Raw genomic sequence first — 12668 nt, forward strand, 5'->3', positions numbered from 1 at the left:
GTTGGAATGATCAACAGACGGTATAATACCAGCGTCTCCGTTGTCGTCGTCGTCGATAACAGCTTCACCGTGGCAGCACAGAGGGGCCTCGTGACACTGAGGCCGGGCACCGCGGCTCGCCGTGGCTCTGCTCGGCGAACGAAGAGAGGCGGACGTCCACGTCCACGTTGGTGCTTGACGAGGCTCGCTTTGGACCGGCAGGCTCTGCCACAAACGCCGCAGGGAAACCAGCGTTCTGATGTTCCTGCTCGCGCTGCTCTCCACCGCCATACTTACCGCCTCACGGCTCCGCGTGGGCCTGATGACCTTCAGGCCTTCTTCAGCCTTCTCCGTGTGGGCCTGATGAGCTGATGGGCTCCGTGTGGGCCTGATGACCTTCAGGCCTTCTTCAGCCTTCGTCTTCGTCAAATGTGCCGGCAACTGGAAAATGGCAGGAACAGCGTCAGCCTTCAGCTTCCTCTGGCCCTGAATAGAAAACACGGGAAAAAAAAAAAAAAAAAGAGTAGTTGCATATCATGTGATTTAATTTACCGACCCTCACTTATATTTTTTTTCTTCCTGGAACATAAACGTATAGCATAAAAAGTGCAGCAACAACTTTAACAGTGCTCTTATTTTACATTTCACAGAGCAGAGGACAGCGATCGGATGTGTTCAGGTGTTTAACCCATTCTGACCGGGCACCCATTTTGGTGTCGGCATCATGTCATGCTTTAGCTATTGAAAAATAGCAGATCTACAAGCTCATAGCGCGCCACACTACCGAGTGGCGCGATACGAGCTTGTAGGTCTGCTATTTTTGAATAATTCGAAGAACGACTGACATTTTTAGAATCTGATCTCAGGTCAGAATGGGTTCCTCAGACCAGTGTGTGTCCGGCGGAAACCTCGTATGAATCTGATCTCAGGTCAGAATGGGTTCCTCAGACCAGTGTGTGTGTCCGGCGGAAACCTCGTATGAATCTGATCTCAGGTCAGAATGGGTTAATAGCCGGGGTGTTTAATAACGGTTAAGGATTAACCTGTGATGTCATGCCATACTTTTTATTCGTGTTTTCTCTATTCACTTGGTCATTAAGGTCCACAGCTTAACCCATCACTGTGGGGTACCGCAGGGCTCTATTTTAGGTCCACAGCTTACCCATTTAAGGTCCACAGCTTAACCCATCACTGTGGGGTACCGCAGGGCTCTATTAAGGTCCACAGCTCACCCATCACTGTGGGGTACCGCAGGGCTCTATTTTAAGGTCCACAGCTCACCCATCACTGTGGGGTACCGCAGGGCTCTATTTTAAGGTCCACAGCTCACCCATCACTGTGGGGTACCGCAGGGCTCTATTTTAAGGTCCACAGCTCACCCATCACTGTGGGGTACCGCAGGGCTCTACTTTAGGTCCTAAACTATTTATAGTATATATCAGGGGTATTCAACTGGCGGAAAGTTAATAATATAAATAACATCAGATGGTACATTTCTCATGTGAAATTGCTGCAAAGGCCCCCAAAATGTCCCCCAAGGGCCCCCAAAATTCTGGCGCGCGCTATGCGCGCGCACAGTGTGGCCTGCCAGGGCGTATAACTCCCGGCCTGATTTGGAGTTCCACTCCGGGCCTGCACTCTGCACCCCATTATTAGTTGGGTGGAAGGCGATCTGATTTATATAAGCTTGGCTTGACCATACTAAACGGGCATAGAGCCCCGCTCTCCGATGGACGCCGCGCATGGGACCGGACCTCGGTCTTATTCAAAAAGGTTTTTGTGGACCTTCATCATTTCTAGTTGAGGACCCCTGGTATATATTAATGACATATGCAAAGTTTCAAGCATTCTGCAGTATGTTGTTTTTGCCGACGACACCAACATCTTTTGTGCTGGGGAGAACCTCCAACAACTACTGGAGGTTGTCTCTGCAGAACTAGAGAAACTGAACATGTGGTTTGACACTAATCAATTATCACTCAATCTGAAAAAAACAAAATTCATGATCTTTGGAAATAAAAAAAATACATTCTAACACATTAGTTGAATTAAAGATTAATAATGTAAAATTGGAAAGAGTTTATGAGAACACCTTTTTAGGAGTAATAATTGACCACAAATTCACTTGGAAACCCCATATAAAGTATATCCGGTCCAAAATAGCAAGAAGTGTTGGTGTTCTAGGCAAAGCAAGGCATTTATTAAACTATAAGTCACTACTCACATTATACAATACGCTAATATTACCATATCTTTCCTATTGTGTGGAGGTCTGGGGAAATAATTACAAAGGAAACCTCCAGCCACTTGTCATCATACATAAGATTAGTGCATAAGGTAGGGTATTACGATCATACCAATGAACTGTTTTTAAGGTCAAATACATTGAAGTTTATTGATTTTTAGTTGAACATAAAACAGCTCTTATTATTTATAAAGTAAGAAATAGACTAATTCCTAAAACTATCTTGTCATACTTCCAAGGATAGGGAAGGGGGGTATGAGTTAAGAGGAGAACAACCCAGTGCCAAGACCACTCGGAAGAGTATGTGTATCTCTGTCCGAGGGGTTAACCCATTCTGACCTGAGATCAGATTCATACGAGGTTTCCGCCGGACACACACTGGTCTGACGAACCCATTCTGACCTGAGATCAGATTCTAAAAATGTCAAGTCGTTCTTCGATTTTTCCAAAAATAGCAGACCTACAAGCTCGTATCGCGCCACTCGGTGGCGCGATATGAGCTTGTAGATCTGCTATTTTTCAATAGCTAAAGCATAACATGATGCTAACACCAAAATGGGTGCCCGTTCAGAATGGGTTAAGATCTGGAATGCCCGACCAGAGGAAGTCAATCACAGTAGTGACTTTTCAAAATTTTAAAAAATTGCTCAAGCGAATCCTTTTGGCCAAATACAGCATACTATAGGGAAACTAGAAAAAGTGCCCTTCTGGGCACAGGTCTCCACCAGGTTATCCACAGATCCGTGCAGTTAGAGGTAAAAACACTTTTGGGCCAGTTATAGCGCCACCTTGAGGCTGAGTTGAAATTGTTCATGTGGCATTTCGTCCTCGGCCTAGTGGGAATGTGCGTGCACAATTTCACGGAAATCACGCGATGTGTTCATGATTTGCAGCATTTTGTTTGAAACTGAGCACTCCTGTGAACTTTGGAAGCCAATCTTAACCAATCAGGATGGAGTCTGAGAAATCTGAAAGACCCGTTTCGTTGAATGGCTCTAGAGAGACTGTCTACCAATTTGCGTGATGTTTGGACAAAATCTGTAGGTGTACTGTGAAAAAACTTGTTTTGCACAAAGCGGCCTCCTGGTGGCGCTATAACAGGCCGTTCTGGAAAGTTTGGGGCAGAGGTTCATGGTTGGCATCCAGGGAGTGTGTGTGCAAAATTTGGCATCGACCGGGTTAACGGTGGCTGAGATTAGCTGGTCACGGACGGACGGACACACGGACGGACGGACGGAGTGCAAAACATACTCTCCCCATGCCTTCGGCTGGTGGAGACAATTATGTACAGTATATGGTGGATGTTGACGTTATTGTATGATCAACTGATACTTTTTGTACAGGTTTTTGAAGTAATTAGTGCTGTCATTATTAATAATTAATTAATATTATTGTATTTATGGTAACATAAAAACATGTGTGAACCAAATTACATTACTCAGCAACAACATAAATGATAATGATCATTGGCAATGAGGGTAACGTGAATAGGGATAATAACAACAATTATGTGTAATCTAACGGTTATGTAATGCTATCTCTACGGTGACACTGGGGGGGGGGGGGGTTTGGTGTAGGGTGGAATTCTCGTTAATGTAATGAGTATTACGATTCATGTTCTGTTGTAAGTAGGATAGGCATTTATAAGCTTTTAGCTTCTGCCTACTCCTTTTGATCATCTTCATGTTTTCGGTTTTTGTTCTGTTTTCATAACGGCTTGCATTCATTGTCTTTGAATATTGTGTTTGAAACTGAAGGATGATGAAATAAACTAAACTAAACCCATTCAGGCCTTTATGGAGAGCAGCATATAAGCTCTTTTTACAAAGGGTCTCGGTGCTGTTGAGGACAGCTTCAAAATCTTGTCCGTAACAACAGAGGACGTGTTATCAAAACTCAGTGCCTTACAGCCAACCAAAGCTACCGGCCATGATGGTATCCCCACCAGGGGGGCAGTCAGCCAGATATTTCGTGAAGCCTCATTTGAAATCGGTAGTTCATATAATGGCCTGTTGTGGCGCTGGACTGGACCCAAAAAGCCCCATAGCTCCATAGAGGCCCATGTATTTTGGCCCAACTTCACCTAGACTGTATTACCTTAATAAACATGGTCATGAATACTTTCTTCTTCCAGTCACTAGTTTAAAGTCTCATTTCTAATGTCATAATATTCTTTTTGGAAAATTATGGTCCCATTAATTAAAAAAATGACCATAAAGTCGCGTATGTTCTGAGGGGCGTGGCTACCGTTACAGTCTATGATCGGGATTCCCGTCCCACTCAAGAGTCTTCTCCTCCCACTCGAGTCAAAATAAAAACCAACGGAGAAGAAGGGGGGAAGTCCCGCCTCGTTGTCTGGGCCAGCCAATGACCAGCTGGTCCAAAACGGAGCCAGCCAATGGCCAGCTGGTACCAAACGGATCTAGAAAGATGGCGACTTACATCAGGAATTAGCATATTATTACAGGCTTCATTTTACGTTCATGTTAGACCCGGGGAACGCTTTGTCCATATTTTTTACAGTCTATGATCCCCACTAGGTTCCTCAGAGATGCAGCGGTTTCTATTGGCTCACATTACAAACCTGTCCATCAGACAGGGCCATGTTCCACAGGAATTCAAACTTGCAAGAGTAGTTCCTCTCTATAAAAAGGGCAGCAAGTTGGACCCTGGGAACTACCGCCCTGTGTCCATCCTTTGTTCCATCTCAAAGGTCATAGAGAGACTAGTGTATGAACAGATAAATTCATATCTGCTTCAAAACAAGCTTCTTTTCAAATTCCAGTCAGGCTTCAGAAGATCTCACTCCACTGACACATGTCTGTTATACTTGACGGATAACATCAGACGTGAGGTGGACTCAGGCGAGTACTGTGGCATGGTCATGCTGGACCTTCAAAAGGCGTTTGACACTGTGAACCACTCCATACTGCTAAACAAGCTGAAGGCAATCGGTTTTGATGGCCCATCGTTAAAATGGGTGAGATCTTACCTTGAGGGAAGGAAACAGGTGGTCGATGTAAATGGTACCCTGTCTACCTCCCTCCCAGTAGAGTGTGGGGTCCCCCAAGGGAGCATCCTAGGGCCTCTACTGTTTCTAATTTATGTAAATGACATGAACTCGGCATGTAAATGCAATCTGTTCTTGTCCGCAGACGACTCAGCTCTCCTGGTCTCGGACAGAGATACAACAAATTGTCACTGCACCTTGGGAAAACTGAGTCTATTCTCTTTGGTTCAAGTCATAACCTCAACAAGTCCCCAGGCTTCTCAGTTAGAGTGGGTGACAGTGTGGTCAGAAATAGTGAAGAGGTCACTTACTTGGGTTTTATACTAGATAACAAACTCACAGGTGAAAAAATGGCAATGAAAGTGATCTCAAAGGTCAACCAGAGAACTCGTTTCTTGGGCAGGATATCCCCTTATGTCAACAGCAGAGCTATGAGGACCTTGGCCGGTGCCCTCATCCAGTGTCACTTTGACTATGCGTGTACTTCATGGTACAGAGGTATCTCCAAGCTTTTGAAAACAAAGCTGCAGACCTCCCAAAACAAGCTTGTGAGGTTACTACTAAACTTGAACCCCAGGTCTCATCTTACCTCTGCCCACTTTAGTAGCCTGGGATGGCTAAGGGTGGAGGAGAGAGTATCTCAGCTCTCATTGTGTCTGGTCTTCAAGATCCTAGGTGCCTCTGTTCCAGAGTACCTGCTGGGCTACCTGCCCAGAGTGAGGGATGCTCACAGGTACTCAACCAGAGGAAGTCCTTATGACCTAGTTCCCCCCAGCTTCAGGACACTCATGGGAAAAAATGCTTTTTTCTATGCAGCCACTACTCTGTGGAATGCACTCCCTCCAGCCCTGAAATCCCTAAATTCTATTGCAACTATTGCAATATTTAGGAAAGACCTGAAATCATGGCTCCATCTCCACACTAACTGGTCATAGTTAGCTTCCGACCCTGGATAGCCCATCTCCCATGCTCAGGACTATTCTCTCAGCGTACCTCTTGTCCTATGTATATAGCTCCCAGCCTTATATATAAGGATTATGTATTATATGTTCCATGGTTGTTTTGTCTGTACAGTATGTATGTGTATAGGTTCATGTCACAAAGTGGACCACAATGGAAACAAGCGAAGGCTTTTTTGTGTCTAAGTCCATTTGGCGTTTTTTAAAATGATGTCATTTTCTGTAATTTTCTTTAACTGCCAATAAAGTATTCTATCTATCTATCTATCTATCTATCTATAAAAAACAGAATGAGAGAGAGAGGCCAGCTCTGCCGGAAACATTGCGAAAAAAGGTTATGGCCATTTTTGTATATAGTGTATAAAAACACTCCTTGGCCTAAAAACGGCCATAGCCGTCATCACAAATGTGACGAGGTCAGCACATTTGGGCACATTGTGGCTATGGCCAAATTTAGGCCAAGGAGTGTTTTTCATGCAAAACGAATGCTTGGAATGGATTCAGAATCGTGAAAACCCCCTAGTTTGACATGTCACAATTGTCACATGCTACTTAAAGCATGATGAAATTTGGGAAATGTTGCCTTATATTGGTTGTCTATGCCGGTGTGGTTTACAAAAATGGCCATAACTTTTTTCGTGATGTTTCCGGCAGAGCAGGCCTCTCATTCTGTGGACCTTAATGACCAAATTAATTGAAAAAAACACAAATAAAAGTATGGCATGAAATCACAGGTCCTGTCCCATTTTGGGCCTGTGGCTCCCCGGCTATAAACAGATCTTTATAGACGGTTGCATCCCCTCTCAAAACAAGCTGACACTTGCACGGTCAGCAACCTGAAAGCAAACTCCACCAACTTTGCCTGCCAGGGGCAGGTGGGCAAGTAACCCTTAAGTGTTAACGCATATTATAATATTTTGCGACCCCGAGATACTCTGAGATGATAAGACCAAGATATATTAATTCTCTAGACACACCCAGAGTAGCATCTGTGAGATAGAACACTGAAACATTTGAATTCCTGTACTCTCTACATCCGACAGTGATGTTATATATTTTGGCATTATATGTAATGTCATGTTCTTTGCCATGCTGTGAACATATCCTCAATAACCATCTTAAAACAGCCTGGCATACATTAATGCTCTGCTGTAATATGATCCAAACCACATGCTGTTATTATCAAGAAAATAGCATCTCAAACATCACTCGACCACATAACTGGCCCAGATCAATATTAAACAACTGCATTATTCTTAACACAGACACTTTACCATTCATCAATTCAGGGAGATTGTACCTTAATGTCTGTGATGAACTGATCACTGATCAGATTGTACCTTAATGTCTGTGATGAACTGATCAGTGATCAGATTGTACCTTAATGTCTGTGATGAACTGATCAGTGATCAGATTGTACCTTAATGTCTGTGATGAACTGATCAGTGATCAGATTGTACCTTAATGTCTGTGATGAACTGATCAGTGATCAGATTGTACCTTAATGTCTGTGATGAACTGATCAGTGATCAGATTGTACCTTAATGTCTGTGATGAACTGATCAGTGATCAGATTGTACCTTAATGTCTGTGATGAACTGATCATCCTCAGATTGTACCTTAATGTCTGTGATGAACTGATCATCCTCAGATTGTACCTTAATGTCTGTGATGAACTGATCAGTGATCAGATTGTACCTTAATGTCTGTGATGAACTGATCAGTGATCAGATTGTACCTTAATGTCTGTGATGAACTGATCATCCTCAGATTGTACCTTAATGTCTGTGATGAACTGATCATCCTCAGATTGTACCTTAATGTCTGTGATGAACTGATCATCCTCAGATTGTACCTTAATGTCTGTGATGAACTGATCATCAGATTGTACCTTAATGTCTGTGATGAACTGATCAGTGATCAGATTGTACCTTAATGTCTGTGATGAACTGATCAGTGATCAGATTGTACCTTAATGTCTGTGATGAACTGATCAGTGATCAGATTGTACCTTAATGTCTGTGATGAACTGATCAGTGATCAGATTGTACCTTAATGTCTGTGATGAACTGATCAGTGATCAGATTGTACCTTAATGTCTGTGATGAACTGATCAGTGATCAGATTGTACCTTAATGTCTGTGATGAACTGATCGTCCTCGAAATGCTCACTGCAAAGACGGGAATCCTTCGTAGGCTCCCAATTCGCTCTCCTCATCTTTAACACCCATAACTTCTTCCTGTCTCTGTCGGTTCCAAAACTGAGAGAGAGAGAGAGAGAGAGAGAGAGAGAGAAAAAGAGACAGAGACAGAGACAGAGACAGAGACAGAGACAGAGACAGACACAGACACAGACACAGACACACACACACACACACACACACACACACACACACACACACACACACACACACACACACACACACACACACACACAATCAGTGACTGGGGCTAACCTTTGCTGTAATGTCATATATACTGTCATATATAATGTACGGTCTATGGTTTAACACATCATGCTACATCTATACAGTTTGACCTACTATACGGTCTATGGTTTAACACATCATGTACATCTATACAGTTTGACCTACTGTACGGTCTATGGTTTAACACATCATGTACATCTATACAGTTTGACCTACTATACGGTCTATGGTTTAACACATCATGTACATCTATACAGTTTGACCTACTGTACAGTCTATGGTTTGAACACATCATGTACATCTATACAGTTTGACCTACTATACGGTCTATGGTTTAACACATCATGTACATCTATACAGTTTGACCTACTATACGGTCTATGGTTTAACACATCATGTACATCTATACAGTTTGACCTACTATACGGTCTATGGTTTGAACACATCATGCTACATCTATACAGTTTGACCTACTATACGGTCTATGGTTTAACACATCATGCTATGTACATAATGTACATCTATACAAGCTCTCAATCATAGACTGTAAAAAAGCTGTCAATGCACGACGACTGCAGATACGTCCACGACCGTTATATGATCATTGCAACAGATATATATATATACACACAAACTACCGTGTGAATGTGAACGCACCATAACAAAGAATCACGCAATTGAAAATGTGTATTTATGAAAGGCCACAATGATAGGATTGATTGATTGATTGATTGATTGATTGATTGAAATATTTAACAGTTTGTAGAATGTACAGTACATTTTAAGCACAAACTCAATACAAAGACTGTTAAGTGTTGGTGGACGACCCAATTAAGCATTACACTTGTTTACAACAGGGTCCACATTGTTCAATTCATCTAAACATTTAGAGACATACAAATAGACACTTCTATGTAGTTAAAGAACAGAACAGGAATTCATCATAGGCACACTAACCACGGGTCGGGTGCAATGTGTGTCTGCTATGTTGTGTGGATTAATTTAGTACACCAGGGTCCCAAATGAAAAAAAAATGTATATATCGATGCAATAAAGAATGACATAAACCTTACCGGAACAGCTGGATGCCCCTTCCAGAGCGGCTTTTGCATCCCAGAGCAGAACACGACGGCATGTTGTTCCTCGTTATTATTATTATTATTAATAATACTCCTCGTGGAATTAAAGTGAGAAATGGTGCCAAAGCGCTGGTTTCGGGCGGGGTAAAGAAAAAGAAGTCAACGTCTGATACAATCACATTCTAAAACCAAACTTTAGTTTCGGAGACAAATAGTCTGTCTATATTGGCCTTTTCCCTCTGCTGTGTGTGTGTGTGTGTTTGTGTTCCACTTCCTGACCCAGTTTCATTAGATTTCATTGGATCAAATCGACAGGAAGTGGAACAGACACAGCCCAATGACAGCGCTGCCTACTGGCATCAAGGAGTCGGGTGCGACGCGACGCGTTGGTATAGCTTGGTATAGAGAGCACCGAAGTCCTGACGTAACTCGCTCATCCCGACGATTCCCCTGGTTCGCGGAAGTGATTTCTCTATGGAGAATAACATGGCTCCGTCTTTTGAGCTAATTAATAATTTAGAACTTCCCCCCCCCCCCCCACCCCATTTCCCCTCACTGTATATGTATCTTTTCCCTTTTTGCTTCCTATATGATGAATTCCTGTTCTGTTCTTTAGCTACATAGAAGTGTCTATTTGTATGTCTTTGATTGATTGATTGAAATCTTTATTAACAGTTTGTAGAATTTACAGTACATTTTAAGCACAAACTCAATACAAGACTGTCAACTGTGAGTGGACGACCCAATTAAGCATTACACTTGTTTACAACAGGGTCCACATTGTTCAATTCATCAAAACATTTAAAGACATACAAACATTTAGAGACATACAAATAGACATTTCTCTGTAGGTAAAGAACAGAACAGGAATTCATCATATGGGAAGCAAAAAAGGGAAAAGATACAATATATAGTGAGGGAAAATGAGGTGGGGGGGTGGGGGGGATTCAGATTTTACAGAGGCCAGTTTCGAATTGCAGCCATCCGTAGGTGCCCTTTGAGAGCGGTTTTGAAGGAGTCAAGGGATTCACATGTCTTAATGACTGTTGGTAGGGCGTTCCACATTTTGGTGGCATAGGAGCGAAAAGAATTTAGTCCCTTGTTTGTGCCGAATCTGGGTTGTACATGGTTTGTTGCACTCCCTCTGGTGTTGTGGGTGTGGACTTCGTTTACATTAAGGAAGTATTTAGACAGGTACATGGGTATCTTGGTGGTGTATCGAATCTTGTGGACCAGACCCATTGCAAGATGCTGTACTCTGTCGTCGACCCTAAGCCATCCCAGCCTGTCAAAGTGGGCAGGGGTGAGGTGGGTTCGGGGGGTGAGGCCAAGTAGGAGCCTGACCTCTAAATGTTTTGATGAATTGAACAATGTGGACCCTGTTGTAAACAAGTGTAATGCTTAATTGGGTCGTCCACTCACAGTTAACAGTCTTTGTATTGAGTTTGTGCTTAAAATGTACTGTAAATTCTACAAACTGTTAATAAATATTTCAATCAATCAATCAATCTGTCTGAGAGCTAGCTAATTTAAGACATCCGGTTGCCTTCAGAATAAAATAAGGTTATTTAATTAATAATTATTACATTACATTATTAGTATTATTATTACATTACAGTTATTGTAAAGACACACATTATGTTTCTGTGTAAAAATAAGTAATTAAATAACATCAAAAAGTTATCTAAATGGATAAATGCTATTCACTGGAGTGAATATTCTATTATATTCTAAAAACGACTTATAAATCCTAAAGCCTTGTTTATACTTCACTGTGCAACGGTCCTATGCTGGACAATAGCAGATATGCAAACTCACAGCACATCTCATTCAAGACACTGAACTTGCAGATCTGCCATTTTTGAACACACTATAAAGTTAACCATTTATCATGCTGCTCTACGTGGCACTGCATTCTGTGACATTAAACCAAATGGCATTTTCCACTCTATGACACTACTGTTCTACATTTTTGTCTAATAAAATAGGCTATTAATTTAATCAATCAAACTGCATTAACTAACAGAGATACTACTAACCAAGCTATCCATGTCAACATGCTCTATAGGAGTCTCAATAACAGGTATAAGTAACGTTTAATGTTTAGTCATTTTTAATGTAGCAGAAGAGGCCATTCATTGAACAGAGTTTTGCACAATTTTAACATCCCAGATCGATTGAAATATGAATCTACTGTGCTGTGCTACACCATGATATATTAAGAGTACAATAACATTCCATTGTGAATAAAAACGTATTAACCACAGTGTAATGCTAAAGGTTTCATCACAGGGCTGTCTGCTTCATGTAATATCATTAAAAGTGTTGTTGGTGACAGTTATATGAGTTGGAAGCATTAAGACCCATTTTAACCCCCAATGGCTTCCTTTCTGACAAATAACGTTATTGTAAAAGATTCACGCGTTCATATGTAGCTATTTTGCATTTACATTTTTATGAGAAGCGGGTGGGACCAAGGGACCCGGATGTAACGTAAGAAGACTACAATATGACTACAATCAATTCCCGGTTAAATCTCGCGGGCGTGGCCTCACACCGGAAGGAAGTGCCGCCGCCCTCAAATACGGAAGAGACGCGTGGAGGTCGGCTTGGTCAGTGTTTGTTTGGAACGTGCCACGTCACCATCTTCCGGGTCCGTCTTCGGAGCAAGTAAGTGATTAATGTTATTTAATACTTAACGCTGTTGTTGTTTGTGTGTTCAAACGTCTATCACTTGAAGTTACTTGTTATGATGTTTATATATGATGTTTGTACGAAACTGTAAAACAGTGTTTCAGTAGCCGAATGGTTAGTGTCGAAGGTTTATAAACAACTATGCCCGGCCTCAATGTTTACTAACCGTCGACAGTACCCACTCGACTACCGAAACACGGCTTTAAAGAGTAGTATTTACATATCTAAACACAACAAGTAACTTCAAAAGTGATAACATGTTTGAGCCACGGA

General features: G+C 42.1%; 1 long non-coding RNA gene across 1 annotated transcript; it reads right to left on the reverse strand.

The window, feature by feature from the left end:
- Positions 1-398: 398 nt before the first annotated feature.
- On the reverse strand, positions 399-9761 carry LOC310863262. Its single transcript, XR_014569652.1, has 3 exons — positions 9696-9761; positions 8325-8454; positions 399-465 (listed from the first exon to the last, which is right to left on the reverse strand). It is a non-coding gene; the product is annotated as an uncharacterized lncRNA (long non-coding RNA).
- Positions 9762-12668: the final 2907 nt, after the last annotated feature.

Source organism: Protomyctophum parallelum (genome assembly GCF_964188405.1).
Source record: "Protomyctophum parallelum genome assembly, chromosome: 8".
Classification (NCBI taxonomy): domain Eukaryota; kingdom Metazoa; phylum Chordata; class Actinopteri; order Myctophiformes; family Myctophidae; genus Protomyctophum; species Protomyctophum parallelum.